Source organism: Ceratotherium simum, chromosome 16, assembly GCF_057802395.1.
Source record: "Ceratotherium simum simum isolate JZ-2026a chromosome 16, ASM5780239v1, whole genome shotgun sequence".
NCBI lineage: Eukaryota > Metazoa > Chordata > Mammalia > Perissodactyla > Rhinocerotidae > Ceratotherium > Ceratotherium simum.
Genome location: NC_141915.1, coordinates 45,425,268 through 45,443,551, shown reverse-complemented (window position 1 = coordinate 45,443,551; position 18,284 = coordinate 45,425,268). Strand labels below are relative to the sequence as shown.

Below are 18,284 nucleotides of genomic sequence, written 5' to 3'. Positions count from 1 at the left end.
GGACCAATTGTGTGAATTTTTAACAAAGCTTAATTTTCTCTTTATTGTACTAACCAAGAGAAAACATTTATGAGAACTACTCTAGAGAATAAGGGTCTTTCTACCAAGACATAACACTAAAATTTTATTACCAAAACATGGGTACCACAAAATCCAACTCTAGATAAATATTTATAATAAGGAGTACAGTAACAGAATCAACATGGCAATTAGGGTTAATGTAAAATATAATTACTGTGTCAATAGGAATCTTAGGTTTATAATGGCTTTGTATTCACCTGTAACAGCTTTCACTCCTTCCATCACCTTATGCAGATCAACATTCCCATTTGCTACAAGGAAAAGTCCAAAAGAGACACATAATCAATGATATGAGCTCAGAAAAAAATATAAACTACTCATGTAGTATAATAAAGTCCAGCTAACTTTGACTCATATCATAATTTTAATTGACATTCCTTTAAATTTTTGGATTTCAAGGATTTATACCATGGCAATAAGAAGGTCTGTTGGAGACCATAGACTCTGGGCCAAAGAAAATGTACTCAACCCAGGCTTTTGGAAGCCTTTCTGTCTTATAACTATAGTTGAAGATTCCCTTGGTTAGATGTTGGTCAGATATTCTGGTACTGCCAAAGAGCTCAGACTGAGGCCCTAATCTAGCCTGGAGCATTCAATGAAGGCATCAGGTAGGGGTTAATATCTAAGATAAGTAAAAGAATTAGGAGCTAATCAGAAGAAAAAGGAGGAGAAAGAGTTTTTAACAAGAAGGAGATGCATTAAGACAGTGATTCTCAAAGTATGGCTCCTGGGCCAGCTGCATCAGCATCACCTGGGAACTTGTTAGAAATGCAAATTCTAGGCCCCCATCTTAGACCTTCTGAATTAGAAACTCTGGGGATATGGCCTAGGAATTTGTGGTTTAACAAGGCCTCTGGGTGATTCTGATGCACACTCAAGTTTGAGAACTACTAGTTAAGAAAAATGAAAGTCTAGGACAGCATGCTATGTATGACCAATTTAACATGGATGGAAGATAAAATGCAAGGTGAGGAGAAGACAGATCAGGCCAGAGAGGTAGTTTGAGGTCAAGAGTCTTATAAACTGTAATAAGGATATTAGTATTCATCTTTTGGGTTGAAGAAATAAAGAGTTCTAAGAGGTGAGTAATATGGTCAGAATTTGGTTTGATGGACCATTTTACCAGCTAAATGAAGAACAAATTTGAAGGAGATAAGAATGCAGCTTGAGAGATTAATTAGGATGCTGTTGTAATCTCCAAACTAGAGATGAAAAGAGTCTGAACTTGGGCAGTAAAATCACATGTTGAGGGTCAGGGATGAATCTGAGAAATCCTTAGGATTAAAAAATTACCAGATCTTATAATAGGGTATTCCAAATAAGACTTAAGGAGAAGTACAAGCCAGGTTATAACGATAGATGACTGAGTTATGATACTGTAATAAGGAATGCATAAGTAGAAGTTAATTTATTGAGAAAGAAAATTTGCTTTGGGATATTAAAATTAAAAAAATTTCCAAGGGAAAGTCTAAATACAGATGTCTAATGTGAGAGGCTGGGCCTAAAAATAAAGATTTGGAAGCATTCATTACATAGGTGTAATAAAAATTTTTTTCTGTGCTGATATCAGGAAAGCGGATGAAATCTTTCACAGAATGTATAAAAGTGTAATGAATATTGAGCTGATGAAGGAATCTTGAGAATCCAAGTTCTTAAGAGGCTGTTGAAAGAACAGAAGCTGTTGAAGCAAACAGAGTAGGGAGAGTCAAATAGGAATGAGGAAAATCAGGAGAATGGACCATATAGAAGTGAGAGAGAAGAGGCGATGGCTTTGAGAAGAACGAACCCACCAAAGAAGGAAGGTGCCACAGATATTAAAGAAGATAATACCTAAATCACGCCCATAGGATTTTACAATTAGATCACTGTTTAACTAACTTGGTGAAAGTGGGTTTACCAAGAGGCACAGGGCCAGAGAGCAGATTGCAATGAACAGAGGAACAAATGGCAGGTAAACACATGGATTCTGTTGACTTCTCTATGCTTTCTCCTAATTTGCTTTCTTGCTAATCTAGATCTACTAATGATCCTGCTGGCCCCCTGAAATTCCTGGTATCCATAGGGAAGATGATGTTTATTTTAGATTAATTACTCTTACCTTAATATTGGGTTCTCCTCTAAGCTTTTAAATATTTATTTGGCACCAATTATGACTATTTTTTAAGACTATCACATAGAAGATAAAGATAAAAAGATGTCCTAAGGATATCTCTAGTGCTCACCATCAACTTGGAGTTTTTCTGCCAGTTCAGCAAGTTCCTCTCCTGTGAGCTTGATTCCCATATTTTCCAAACTAGTATGGAGGTTATTCTTTTTAATCTTCCCCTCTTAGAGGAGAGATAGTAAAGCAAAATATTAAAAAAGTCATATAATAGTAAATAAGTAAAACAACTTTATTAATATTAATGACCACCTATTATTAAAACAAAATAAGAGACAAAAGATAAAATATATTCCATGCCTCTGTTATCATTACATATCAACAATGCTGAAACTCCAAATAGATTTGTCCACTTGAAGATCCAAATAGAACGTCAATAGAAGAGTCAGAATTAGAATTGTATTTCCTTTAATCTATTCCTGTTGACATGCCTACATAATAAAACTGTGTTAAGGGTCTTGAACAACTAGAACAGCAGAGCACCAGCTTAATTCCTTTGCACAAAAATAGGGTTATTTTTGTTTATTGACTTGACATATTAGTTATCACTGCAGCTGAGCATTGCTCTTTAATAATGGCCAGATCTTTTTTCGTTGTTGTTAGGGTTGATTTTTCCTTTTGAGAAAAAGTTGAAAAAAATCTAAGAATATATTGGACTTGTTTCCAAGAGAAAGTATATGTTAATAGCAGATAAAATGTAGTTATGCTGAAAGAATCATAAATGACAAATTATATAGGGCCAAGATTCATACTTGAGTGATATGTCTGGACAACTTAGATAATATCTAGATAATATGCCTTATAATTTTGTTTCTTACTTACCTTTGAGAGACTTCATACTCTTCAGTAATCTATTATGACATAACTTTCCATCAGCTGTAAGAAAAGTCATAATTTATGTAATGGTAAAATTTATATGAAATTCACAAAAATAGCATGAATTAAATACTTTCAAAAACAGAAAATTTAAAATCTTTTATCCATATACAAAAATCAATTGCATTTTTATACAGTAGCAATGAGCAAACCAAAAATGAAACTAAGAAAGCAATTCCATTTACAAGAGCATCAAAAAGAATAAAATGGTTAAGAAGAAATTTAACAAAAGAGGTGCAAAAATTATACTCTGAAAACTATAAAACACTGTAGAAAGAAATTAAAGAAGACCTAAATAAATGAAAAGACATTCCATGTTCATGGATTGGAAGACTTAATATTGTGAAGATGGCAATGTTCTCCAAATTGATCTAGAGATTCAATGCAATCTTATCAAAATTCCAGCTGGTTTGTTTGCAGAAAGATAAGCTGATCCTAAAATTCATATGGTAAAGCAGGGACCCCCAAAAGCCAAAAGTTGGGGGACCCACACATTTTAATTTAAAAACTACAAAGTTACAGTAATTGAGACAGGAAGGTCCTGGCATAAGACTAGATATATAAATCAATGGAATAGAATTGAGAGTCCAAAAATAAACCTTCTGATTTATGGCCAATTGATTTTTTTTTTTTTTTTTTAAAGATTTTATTTATTCATTTATTCATTTTTTTTTTTCCCCCCAAAGCCCCAGTAGATAGTTGTATGTCATAGGTTCACATCCTTCTAGTTGCTGTACGTGGGTCTCGGCCTCACGTTGGACGGAGAAGTGGTGCCTTGGGGCGTGCCCGGGATCCGAACCCGGGCCGCCAGCATCAGAGCGCACGCACTTAACCGCTAAGCCACGGAGCCGGCCCTGGCCAATTGATTTTTGACAAGGGTGCCAACACCATTCAATGAGGGAAAAAATATAATCTTTTCAACAAATAGTGCTGGGACAACCAGATATCCATATGCAAAAGAATATTCTTTTGGATCCCTACCTCACACCATATACAAAAATTAACTCAAAATGGATCAAAGATCTAAATATAAGAACTAAAACTATAAAACTTTTAGAAGAAATTATAGGTATAAATTTTCTTGACCTTAGATTAGACAATGGTTTTTTAGATATGACACTCAAAACACAAGCAACAAAAGAAAAAAATAGATAAACTGGACATCACCAAAATTAAAAACTTTTGTGCATCAAAAGACATCATCAAGAAAGTGAAAAGACAATCCACAGAATGGGAGAAAACTTTTGCAAATCATATATTTGATAAGGAACTTGTATCTATAATATATAAAGAACTCCTACAACTCAATAATAAAAAGACAACACAATTTAAAAATGGACAAAGGATATGAATAGACTTTTCCCCAAAGGAGATATACAAATAGCCAATATGCACATGAAAAGATGCTCAACATCATTAGTCACCAGGGAAATGCAAATCAAAACCAGAATAAGACACCACTTCAACCCACTACCATATAATCAAAGGACAGATAATAAGTGTTGACAAGGATGTGGAGAAATTGGAACTGTTGTACAGTGCAGCCACTTTGGAAAACAGCCTAACTTCCTCAAAAGCTTAAACAGAGTTATCATATGACCCATCAATTCTACTCCTAGGTATATACCTAAGACAAATGAAAACATACATCCACATAAAAACTTGTACATGAATGTTCATAGGAGCATTATTCATAATAGCTAAAATGTGGAAACAACCCAAATGTCCATCAACCAAGGAATGGATAAATAAAATGTGGTATATCCATACAATAGAAATTATTCAGTATTAAAAAGAAACAAAATACTAATACATAATACAACAGGGATGCACCTTGAAAACATTGTGCTAAGTGAAACTAGTCACAAAGGACCACACATTATATGATTCCATTTATATTAAATGTTCAGAAGAGGCAAATCAATGGAGACAGAAAATGGATTAGCAGTTTCTCAGGGCTGAGGGGGATGAAGAAACTGTGGGGTGACTGCTAATGGATGCAGGGTATCTTTTTGAGATAATAAAAATGTTCTAAAAATGATTGTGGTGATGGATGCACAACTTTGTGAATATATTAGAATCCACTGAATTGTACACTTTATTAGGCTAATCGTGAATTGTGTCTCAGTAATGTTGTTAAAAAATGTTTTACCCAAATTTTTAGCTTTATATAACAATGAAATTAAGGAAGAAAGACTTTCTCAATATGATAAACTTGTCCCCTCAGTGGGCCTAGTATACCAAAACATAAATGTATCTTTCCTTTCTTTTTAATTCTATTAACTTTAATTTATTCCATTGCTCTCTTGTCTCTCTTTTTTCCTTCTATGTTATGAGCGCATTAGTGGCCTGATGGGTAACAGCAGACATTTGTTAGCCTTGATGGCAACTTACACCTGAAGAGTTCCTTGGCTTCTAAAATAAATGACACATAGTTTTTATACATAACTTAAATTTTAGCTTTTTAAAAATGTTCCTCTATCATGTTTTAGAAGAAATTAAAATTTTCATACAGATCAACAAAAACCCAAGCTCCCTGGAAGCTCCCATAGACACTTGTATGGCTCACCATCAGTTGGCAGTACTTTCAGCAGCTTCTCTAATTCCTTATCCATGAGCTCAATTCCAAGATTCTTCAGAACATTTTTTAGATCACTAGACTCAATCTTCTCACCTTTGAAAATAGGAGATTGGGTATATATGTATATATCATCATTTCAGACAGCAGTAATTATTTCTAAGTAAAAGTTACTCTATGATGATTAACACCATCCTAATTTTCAGGTTGAAGACTAAAGTAAAGATAAAACATTTCAACTATAGAATCAATATATATGTTAAGTCAAATTTATTTCCTTAATACAAACAAGAGAGTTTCTCCTAAAATCAGGGAAAGACTACTTCCAGAATAAAACATAATCGGTTAATTAAAAAAAAAACAGATGCTTATATGAATTTTTCTTCAAAAAGTATTTACTTTTAAAAATAAGAATTATATGATGAATACAATGAAGACATTATCTTGATCATCTTGATCAATGGTTATTAAACACTGGTGAAGTGAATTACATTATTGGCATAAACAACAGAGATTTGAAAGCAAGAAATAGTACGGTAAACTCATTCTAAAAACCTAGATAATTTTATATCAATATACAGAGCATTAAAGGCAAATATTTCAGTAATAAGTATAGCGAAATACCAGAATGTACAAGTCAATGATAGAATAGTGGGAAATATCTTGGAAAAAAATTTAATGTAGATAATTGTAATCCTAATTTTACAGTAACTTTTCACTCACCTGTAAAATCTATGACTTTTTCCATCAGTGATTCTAGAGGAATTTTCTTATCAACTATAGGAGAAGATCAAAATCACATTGAGATATAATACTCACAAAAGTTTGTGGAAAAACATAGGAATAATTATAATAGTTGCACTTACTACGTGTCAGGCACCATCCTAATTGCTTTTTATACTTATTTAACAAATATTTATTGAACACACTTTCTAGATTATCAGCTTACCCAATTTTTATGCTTTTAACAAGTATGAAAAAGAAGAAAATTCTAACTATGAAAAACCATGCAATTGCACTGATGCACCTTCTGGCCTATAATGTCTCAAACTTATTTGTGTTAGTAAAGGGAACTGATTCAGAAGTGGGTACATCTCAAGCATTCTGGTATTCAAAATTTGAAAGACTCTACTACTACCCATGATACTTGTAGAGAGCATGAAAGTCACATACATCACACATATCAAAGACCAATGTTTTAATTTCCATTTTGTTAACTGGATGCTCATAAACTCAAATGACATTCTTTATGTTTTGCTCATTGACATGGTGTATCACCACACTGCTGTTCTCCCCTTCTCCTTATGGAAAAGGGCATTTCTTCCCTTACATATACTCGAAGGTTCTTTTAACTAAACTCTCTCTAGGATAACTATTGTATCTGATAACATACTTACCACCCACATGTATATTTTGAATCAAGTCTTTAAGTTCTGTATCTGCAAGTTTGATTCCCAGGTTGTTCAGAATGGTGTCCAGGTTGTTGATATCGACCTTTCCACCTAGTAAAGTAACAGTTCACAAAGAATATTAAATGGTGAAAGGGATAATTAGGCACATGCGTGTGGTGATGGATTGTAATTAGTATTTGGGCGGTGAACCTGATGTAATCTATGCAGAAATAGAAGTATAATGATGTATACCTGAAATTTATACAATGTTATAAAGCAATGTTACCGCAATAAAAAAAAAGAATATTAAACGACTCCAAAAGAGAAGTTCTTAAACTTTTTTTGATACACATACCCCATTGTGAATTTCTTGAGCAGTATATAATTACTCACAAAATTTGCACACTATTTCAGGCAGATTATGTACTCACTAAAGTCTATTAAAAGATTCCCTCAAAGTCTACTAACCTAAGGTTAAGAATATTTGCTCTAAAGTGAAAAAATTAATTAATTAATGTTCAACAATTTTAGCACAGAGACCAAATATTTTAAGCCTACAAAGTCAACTACACCCAAGTCAACTACGGGGCCGGCCCGGTGGTGTAGCGGTTAAGTACGTGCGCTCTGCTGCGGCGGCCCGGGGTTCACAGGTTCGGATCCTGGGTGCGTACCGATGCACCGCTTGTCAAGCCATGCTGTGGCAGCCTCCCACATAAAGTAGAGGAAGATGGGCATGGATGTCAGCCCACGGCCAATCTTCCTCAGCAAAAAAAGAGGAGGATTGGGGATGGATGTTAGCTCAGGGCTGATCTTCCTCACACACACACACACACAAAAAAAAGTCAACTATGAAGTTAGAATTAAGGCTACTTCCTTTGAGACTTGTCTTGGGGACCAGCCTACAGAACACAAAATTTTAAATGGCATTCCATAAATGCTCAGGGAATTCTGGATTTGGAGGTAAACATTCTTTACTTCTAAATGATATGTGGGCTGACTTTTGATGAATGAACTCCCAGTTTAGTTTTTTTCTGCTACTCACTAAATTACCTGATTCACTGCTAATCATTTTTGTATTTTTTTTGCTATGCAAACTTGAAATTTGATCTTTCTTTTCCTGAAAAGTTTGGAGAAACCACAAGAGTGTGTGGGACTTTAATTTCAAAATAGAACATGAGATTCATCTGCTAAAGTAAACATTGAGCTCTAAAAACGTATCAATTTGCAATCAGTATATATGACAGAAGGCAGCATTCACAAATTCAACATCTTGGAAACAGTATAATATGAGGATCGCCTATTCATTTGCACTCTCATTATGTTTATCACTCACCTTTAAGAGACTTCACACCATCTAGCAACCTGTTCTTAAAGATCCTGTTGTCATCTATAAAAAGGGGCACAATTCAGGTCACAGAGAAATGATGTGGCTATTCACTAAAATTATTTCAGTAAAGCTGAGATTTTCAAAATTTGCCATAGAAATTTCCCACATTAAAATAAAATTTGAGAAAATTAGTGAAAGTTTATAATATGGTGAATCTATCAAAAATTTAGCACACAAGGCACTCTACAATATGCACAACTCTTTTTTGTGTTTGTGATTCCACTTCTCACCTTTTATCCCCTTATAGTTTAATACCCCCTCTTTTCCTTTTTTATTTCCCACATTCACCTACAGGTATCTAAAAGGTAAGGGTAACCTTAAAAATTTCTTCCCCTTGATGGCATGATTCAATATGATGGGGATATTTATGCCAAAACTAAAAGTTAAACTGCAAAGATGGGAATTTCCTTCAGGAATAAATGAACATTTAAATTATTTTGAGATGGGTTTTTAATTTTTTGCATCTTAGCAAATGGGTATAGTTTGAGTTTTCAAAAAAAGCTTAAAAGAATCCTTTAAGGTCACATCAGTATTTGAAATGCTTACCATTTAAAGGTAGATTTTTCACTAGTTTCAAGCATTCCTTATCTGTGAGCTCTATTCCCATGTTTTTCAGAATAGTTTTCACATCTCTGACATCAACCTCCCCTCCTTAAAAAAGACATACATCATTACACATACGAATTTAAAGGTTCACTTAATGATTCCAAACAGGGAAAATTAATCTATGGCTATGTAGCACAAGCAGGTACAGGATGAAGAGCAAAGGCCAATGAGACCACTCCAAGTACACTGACTATGACATTCACTGAAAAATAATTTGATCTTTAAATGCTAATAAAAGATGGTACAATCATAACGACAATGGCATGGCAACTCTGAACCCAGTGAAATCTACATTATATATCTCTTTATTCAATTAGAATATTGTAATGACTTATTCAAGTAATTGTATCAACTAAGATAAGACCTGTCAGTCTCATCTTTATAAGTTATAAGGAGTCTTTACCAAAGTTTTACTTTACCTATTATTTTACTAATATAGAGTTTGGCTGTACTAAAAAAGAAAAGAGCAAAATATATAAATGAAAAAATATACCAGAAAATAAGTGAATTGCTAGTAATTGTTTTAAACATTTAATAAATAAGGAGATAAGTGCCATAGTGCCATAACTAACATGGTAATTAAGGGATAATGATAAAATATAATTACTGTAAATACCAAACATCTTAGATTTATAAATTCTCACTTACCTGTAGTAGCTTTTACTCCATCCATCACCTGTTTCAGACCAACCTTCCCATTAGCTACAAGAAAAGGCTCAATGAAGATAATGTCACAAGCTCAGAAAACAAGACATATATTTTGTGGAAACAATTCCATTAAAAATTTCCTACATCTTAATTTTACCTGAGACCACTTATTAAATGCCTGGATCTAAGGGAAGTAAGGTGATCTACACTAATCCAAAGTTTTCTTATATTTTAGAATCTGGGTCAGGAAAAGTGTACTTTTCCTAGTGTTTTGGAAGCCATTATAAGCCATAGTTGAAGATACTATTGGAGTTTGTCAGGTTATCTGGTAACTTTACTTCATGTACCAACAACAAACAGCTGAGGAAGGGACCACTAACCTAACCTGGTATGTTCTAAGAGTGATTCCTGTGGGAGGTAATGCATGAACTATATTAATGTATTAGTAGAGACTGATCAGAAATACAGAGGGATGGAAGAGACTTCACATGGAGTAGAGGTTGAGAAAAAACAAAAGGCTAGGGACATCATGCTATTTATGTGAAACAAGTAGTTCAACATGGCTTGAAGAGGAAAAAATGAGAGAAGATATGATATCAGAAGGCAGATGGAGGTTGCAGGTCTTGTGCACTATGATAAGAATCTTTGAATTCATTTTAGAATGAATATTTCAGCAGACAAAGGGACAGACAGAAGAATGGGCCAGTTGACTTCATTTATAGATTTTCATATCCCTATTATTTTGCTTTATTATTAATCTAGATCTATTAGAGTCTTGACAGCACCCTCTGCAATTGTTGGTACACATAGGGAAAGATAATGCTGATTTTAGATAACTGTAGTGAAGATCCAAGATTTATTCTGACTTTAATATTGGGCTCTCCTCCAATCTTTCTAACATGTATCTGTCAATTAAATCTATTTTTTAAACGTATCAGATATAAAGCAAAGATAGAAAAATGCCCTGAAGATATCTTTAGCGCTCACCATCAACTTGTAGGTTTTCTGACAGATGTGCAAGTTCCTCTTCTGTGAGCTCAATTCCCAATCTTTCCAGAGTGCTGTCCAGGTTATTTACATGAATCTTCCCCCCTTAGGAAAGAGACAGTGTAGGAACATGAAAAAACTGTATTATGCCAAAATTTTGCATGAGTAATATTATTAGTAGTATCTTTAATGGCTGTGGTGGTTTTGTACTGCATCAACTTAGCTAAGTTGAAACTATATCTCTAAGAATTTCCTTTCTTGTATGGCTTTATTTATTTATTTATAATTTATCATCTTTTTATTTTCAAAGACTTTATTTTTTTAGAGTGGTTTTAGGTTTACAACACAACTGAGCAGAATGTACAGAGATTTCCTATATATCCCCCACCCCCATACGTGCATAGCTTCCTCCATTATCAACATCATTCACCAGAATGGTACATTTTTTACCAAGGATGAACCTATACTGACACATCATTAGGTCCTAAAGTCCATAGTTTACCTTAGAGTTCACTCTTGATATTGTACATTCTATGGGTTTGGACAAAAGTATAATGACATATTATATCCATCATTATATAGAGTATTATAGTATAATACTCTATATCTCTATACTCTATAAAAACCTAAAAATCCTCTGTGCACTGCCTATTCATCTCTCTCCCTCCCCTGGCAACTATTGATCTTTTTATTATTTCCATAGTTTTGCTTTTTCCAGAATGTCATATAATTGGAATCATACAGTACGTAGCCTTTTCAGATTGACTTCTTTTGCTTAGTAATATGCATTTAAGGTTTCTCCATGTCCTTTCATGGCTTGATAACTCCTTTCTTTTTAGTGCTGAATAATATTCCATTATCTGGATTACCACAGTTTATTTATCCATTCACCCACTGAAGGACATTTTGGTTGCTTCCAAGTTTTGGCATTATGAATACAGCTGACATAAACATCTATGTGCAGGTTTTTACGTGGACCTAAGTGTTCATCTCCTTTGGATAAATACCAAGGAGCACGGTTGCTGGATCATACGTTAAGAGTATGTTTAGTTTTGTAAAAAACCACGAAACTGTCTTCCAAAGTGGCTGTACCATTTTGCATTCCCACTGGTCATGTATGCGAGTTCCCGTTGCTCCACATCCTTGCCAGAATTTGTCGTTGCTAGTCCTGTACGGTTTTGAGGTAGAGTTAGCCACAGAAAAACTTGCATATTATTTGGAAAGCAGGAGTTAAGCAGCAGCCATTACACTCTGAAAGGTGGTGCAGAATGCGAGGTGCCGTCACAGCTTGCTCGTGTTGTCATTGTCTAACTACTGGTTCTCCTTTGTTGGCCTGAGGCAGCTAGGCCTGCAGCTCCTCCAACTCCTGCCAGATCTCCTCCTTTGGCTTCTCTGAGTCCTGGGTCAGCCATGTGTGCAGTTCCATGGCATAGGGTGTCAGTTTCTTCTGCAGTTCATCCCTGTCGTTGGAGTTGGAACTGGGGAAAGATGGGATCCCAGTTTGTCTTTGTGGATTCCAGTTTGTCCTCACTCTTGTCTACTTCATGTCCAGTTTTTCCTCCCAACTTCTGGCGCTGCTGATCTCCAGCAACTTTAGGCCTGCCACCATACACAGAGGCAACAACCTTTACAGACTTCTTCACCAGCTCTCACAATTCTCTGGCCAAAGTCTGGGTAAGGGACCAGAAATTATGTATGATTGGCCTATAACACACCTTTATTTCCTGAAGGCATAAGAATGAAACTTTTAAAAACCAAACCCAAAGTTTAATCTTGAATTACAATTCAAGTAGAATTTCCAAGCTTGAAGGGTCTCTGGAACCCTGAAACTGGGGATGCCGAAATATGGGCAGATTCTGAAGCTGGGGACATTGGACCTCTAAATCTTGCCAAGCTTCCTGTATGAGTAGAAGTAGCCCTTCTTCCCCCGTCTAAAGAGGTTGGTTTCCTCTTGCCTAAAGAACATATAATGGTCTCTCCTGAGGGGGGCCTTGCAGGGGACTGCTGATCTTCTTTAGGATCTATCCTCATAATCTCTCATTGCTTCTAGACCCATAATCAGTCTCAAGGTCCAGCAGGCCTCTGGTAATAAGAAACCAAGTCTGACTTGTAAGGAATTGCAATACACTCCAAAAGAATTGTATGATTTTTACCAACTTATATAGTCAGAATCGATCCCAAGAGTGTTGGACACGGGTGGAAAAAAGATAACATTGGACTGAGCTGAATTTGATGATATGGGTGTACTATAAGCAGAGTCTGAATTCATTGTGTTAGCTCAAGTGGCTAGGAATGGCTCTAACAGAATGCCCAGTTATTTGAATGAAACCGGGGCCCAAAGAGGGCCTATGTTAAATGAAGTTGAAATGTCCAAACTTCCTTGGTATACCATAGAGCAACACTGTCCAAAGAAACATGATGTAATCCACAAATACGACCCACATATGTAGTCTTAAATTTTCTAATAGTCACATTAAAAAAATAAAAAGATAGGTGGAATAAATTTTTAAAATTATTTTATTGATGTCATAGTGGTTTATAACATTGTGAAATTTCAAGTGTACATTATTATTTATCAGTTTCTGTATAGACTGCATTGTGCTTACTGCTAATAGTCTAATTTTTATCCATCACCATATATATATGTGCCCCTTTACCCCTTTTGCCCAACCCCCAACCCCCTATCCCTCTGGTAACCACTAATCTGTACTCTTTGTCCATGTGTTTGTTCATCTTTCACATACGAGTGAAATCATATGGTGTTTGTCTTTCTCTGTCTGGCTTATTTCGCTTAACATAATAGCCTCAAAGTCCATCCATGTTGTTGCAAATGGGATGATTTTGTCTTTTTTTGTGGCTGAGTAGTATTCCATTGTATATATATACCACATCTTCTTTATCCATTCATCAGTTGATGGGCACTTGGGTTGCTTCCACATCTTGGCTATTGTGAGTAAGGCTGCAATGAACATAGGGGTGCATAAATCTCTTTGGATTGTTGATTTCAAGTTCTTTGGATAAATACCCAGCAGTGGGACAGCTGGATGGTATGGTATTTCTATTTTTAATTTTTTAAGAAACCTCCATACTATTTTCCATAGTGGCTGCACCAGTTTGCATTTCCACCAGCAGTTTATGAGGGTTCCCTTTTCTCCACAAAAGATAGGCAAAATAAATGTTAATAATATATTTTATTTAATCCAATATTTCTAAAAAATTATCATTTCAACATGCAACCAACATAAAAATTATTAATTAGCTATTTTACATTTTTTTGTGCTAAGTCTTTGAAATACAGTGTGTATTTTACACTTACAGCACATCTCAATTTGGACTAGTCACAATTCAAGTGTTTAAGAACTACATGTGGCTAGTGGCTAGTGTATTGGTTGGCACAGCCATAGAGGAAAGTATCTAAAAGAATAGGGAGATCAGAAATGATGGAGTGGATTGTCTGGAAGATGGCGGCGTAGGCAGACTCTGAACTCACCTCCTCCCGTGGACACAGCCAATTTACAACTACTCGTGGAAAAATTACCCCTGAGACAGTACTGAAAACTGGATAAGAGGAACTCCTGCAACAACGGACAGTCCTAACTGGGGTAGAAGAGGCAGAGACTCCCTTCTGGAGAGGAAAAACGCCACCTTCACAAGCCGCCAGCTTCACGGCCGCCTGGAGCAGCTCACAGGTACGCAGCCTCCCTGGAGGCGCGGGGCCCTGAGCCGGGGAGCGCCCCCGCTGTGGGCATTTTGTGGACCCAGCACAATTGAGACCAGCAGCATAATATCTGACTTTGCCTGCTACTAAAGCATTGGGTAGCACCCCCAGAAAACCCGGTTCACAAAGAAACTAAAACTGGCTCTTAAAGGGCCCGCGCACAAACTCACCCGTTCCAGAAAGCATCCTAAAATCACCAGAAAGAAAGGTGCACAGTGCTTCGGTGACAAGAGACTCACCTAATAGGCCCTGAGTGCATCTCGGTGAGGGGTGAGACCTCTCCAGGGACTGGGACATTGGCGGCGGCCATTGTTGTGGCCTGGTGTGAGCGTGCTGACACAGACGCCATTGGAGTTCTCCCTGAGGCCTGCTAGCCCAGGGTCTGCTCCACCCGCTAGAGCACCGATTTAATCCAGCTCAGCCAGGGTAGGCAGCCCACCCTAGAGACTAGCCCCACCCAACAACAAGCCCTCAGGCAACGTGTGGGCCTGCATAGATTGGTGACTGGATTCTCTGCAGCCTGGCAACTGAGCTGACTTGAGCGGGGCAGGGTGTGCACAAGGAGCGGGTGGAGAGTGTGGGGCGGTGGCAGAGTGTGTGGGGCTCCCGCCGTGGAGAGACTGGGTCCACTTGGGGAGGTCGGGGCGCTCACACGGGGCAGGACTGTGTTGACTGTGTGTGTGGACCTGTGGGCGGCAGGGCTTCTCAGCCACAGAAGACTTGTACTTCTCAAAGACCCACATAGGAGGTTTGCTCCACCTTCCAAAACCTGAAACAATTGGGTGCTCCTGTGCCTGAGGGCAGCCCCACCCAGCTGCAATCCTCAGAGAGCTGACAAGAGACCTAATAGGCTAGAGGCTTACAGCAATTGTAAGGCCCTGAGCCTAACAACCTGCCACGCTGGGGGCCTGCTCACTTAAAAGAAATACTGCAACACAAATGTGGTATTAGAACTTGCAGTCAACTGTGCTGGGGCTCCCCACAGCTGATAAAGAGACTGAAGGGCCCACAACAACTACAAGCAGCTGAGCATTACAACAGCTGGCCAGGAGCATAACTCAGCCTCCCTGGGCGCCTATAGGGAGAGCAAACAGGCCACAGCAGAAGGATACACGTAGCCCACATAGGGGTCACCCCTGGAACATTGAGAACTGAGGGAAGCACACTGGAAGCCTCCTAAGCCATCACTTACATAAGGTCACCTATCCAAGAGCAGGAGACGTAGCTGACCTACCTAATACGTAGACACAAGCACAGGGAAAGAGGCAAAATGAAGAGGCAAAAGAATACATTCCAAGTAAGGGAACAGGACAAAACCCCAGAAAAGGAACTTAGTGAAACAGAAATGAGCAACCTACCTGACAGAGAGTTCAAACTAAGAGTGTTAAGGATGCTCACTGATCTGGGGAGAAGAATAGATGGACTCAGTGAGAATGTCAACAAAGAAATGGAAGATATAAAAAAGAACCAATCAGAAATGAAGAATACAATACTGGAAATGAAAAACTCATTAGAGGGACTCAAAAGCAGAGTAGAGGATACAGAAGAACGGATCTGTGAGCTGGAAGAAAGACTAGAAGAAATTACCCAAGGTGAACAGGTAAAAGAGAAAAGAATTAAAAAGAGTGAGGACAGTCTAAGGGACCTCTGGGACAACATCAAGTGCACTAACATCTGTGTTATAGGTGTCCCGGAAGGAGAAGAGCGAGACAAGGGGACAGAGAATCTATTTCAAGAAATAATAGATGAAAACTTCCCTAACCTAAGGAAGGAAACAGACATCCAGGTACAGGAGGCACAGAGAGCCCCAAACAAGATAAACCCAAAGAGGCCCACACCAAGACACATCATAATCAAAATGTCCAGAATTAAAGATAAAGAGAGAATCCTAAAAGCCGCAAGAGAATGTCAAGTTACATACAAAGGAAACCCCATAAGGCTATCAGCTGACTTCTCAGCAGAAACCTTACAGGCTAGAAGAGAATGGCATGATATATTTAAAGTGCTAAAAGGAAAAAACTTACAGCCAAGAATACTCTACCCAGCAAGGTTATCGTTCAAAATGGAAGGAGAGATCAAAATTTTCCCAGATAAGCAAAAATTAAAGGAGTTTGTCACCAAGAAACCAGTGTTACAAGAAATGTTAAAGGGACTGATTTAAGGGGAAAAGAGAAGACCACAAATAGGAAAAATTATCTATTTCCACGATTAGAACGTAATGGATACAAATGCACAAAAAGAGGTTGGATATGATATCAAAAACATAAAAGGAGGGAGGAGGGTAGTTAAAGAGTACAGCTTTCAGACAGAGGTCAAACTAAAGTGACCATCAATTCTGTATAGAAGAAGTAAGGAACAGAGAAGGACTACTAAAACACTGAGAAAAAAAAAAAAAAGTTAAAAATGGCAGTAAGTACATACTTATCAATAGCTACTTTAAACGTCAATGGACTAAATGCTCCAATTAAAAGGCATAGGGTGGCTGACTGGATAAAAAAACAAGACCCATATATATGCTGCATACAAGAGACACACTTCAGACCTAAAGACACTCACAAACTGAAAGTGAAGGGATGGAAAAAGATACTCCACGCAAATGGCAATGAAAAGAAAGCTGGGGTAGCAGTACTCATGTCAGACAAAATAGACTTTAAAACAAAAACTGTAAAACGAGACAAAGAAGGGCATTACATAATGATCAAGGGAACAATCCAACAAGAGGATATAACACTTGTAAATATCTACGCACCCAATGTAGGTGCACCTAAATATATAAAGCAATTATTAACAGACATAAAAACAGAAATAGACAGTAACAGAAATGATGGAGTGGATTTATCATGTAAGACCTACTCACTCACCCTCTAACTGTGTTCCCTGGGAAGGTTTAGAGCAAGGCTGTAGATGTGGCTTTGGAGATCACACAGTCTGAAGTCACTATTCAACTCTGCCATGGCAGTGCAAGAGCAGCCACAGACAGTACATAAACAAGAGTATCTGTGTTCCAACACAGCTTTATCTTTATTTATAAAACAGGTGGAAGGCTGGAGTTGGCCCATAGTCTGTAGTTTTCTGATCCCTGATCTAGAGGATACTCTTATCAAAGCTGTGAGAAATACATTCATTAGGAGATCCCAGCATCCTTGACAAGTTCTGTGGTGGCTATTCTCTGTAGGCCAGAAATGATGGTGGAAATGCTGCCATTGAACTGAGTTCTCTGAATTCAGTGTTGATAATGGAATCCTGGGGTGGCAGGGGCCAAGTTGTGGCACTAAATTGCCAGAGACAAGATGGACATGGTTACTATAAAAGGTGGTAGTGTCAAAGCAGCAATCAGAATGGTTTAACTCATAGATATTTGGCATTAAATAAACGATTGTGGTATCTCCAGAGCTGAAACAGATGGATAGCCTACTAAGGAATTGCTTAGTCTGAATAAGCAAAAAAGTTCTAGATCTGGTGAACAAAAGTCTACCTTGAATAACAACAAAATAGAGTCATAGCCCCTCAATCAATTCCCAGACCTTGAACCAATTAACAAGGGTTAGAGCTCCTTGATTGAAGAGGAGAACAGATCTCCCTCAAGATGGCATCTGTAGCCTTATATCAGCATAATTGTGCATTGGAGAAGGGGATATAAGCAGACTTTTTGGGACGTACCATACACTAGCTTTGAACTGATACTAATTTCTGGAGACCCAAAATGTGACTGTGGTCCACCATCAGAGTAGGGGCTTATGGGAGTAAAGTGATCATTATCATAGAGTTTTGGCTTGGTTCCATCACACAATGGGTCTGCAGGATCATTGAGTCAACCCTGTGGTTATTTCCCCAACTCCAGATGCAGAATT

The 18,284-nt window shown here is 37.3% G+C and overlaps 1 protein-coding gene across 1 annotated transcript in view; it reads right to left on the bottom strand.

The window, feature by feature from the left end:
• Positions 1-14,792, bottom strand: part of LOC147915048 (uncharacterized) — a 79,455-nt gene extending 64,663 nt beyond the window's left edge. Inside the window, exons 1-11 of the mRNA XM_087441350.1 lie at positions 14,673-14,792; positions 10,716-10,820; positions 9,729-9,782; positions 9,021-9,125; positions 8,421-8,474; positions 7,094-7,198; positions 6,420-6,473; positions 5,688-5,792; positions 3,065-3,118; positions 2,304-2,408; positions 279-332 (exon numbers count right to left, since the gene is read on the bottom strand). The gene's annotated coding sequence lies outside the window, so the exon portion shown is untranslated. The remainder of the gene's footprint in view (positions 1-278; positions 333-2,303; positions 2,409-3,064; positions 3,119-5,687; positions 5,793-6,419; positions 6,474-7,093; positions 7,199-8,420; positions 8,475-9,020; positions 9,126-9,728; positions 9,783-10,715; positions 10,821-14,672) is intronic.
• Between the last annotated feature and the right edge of the window lie 3,492 nt (positions 14,793-18,284).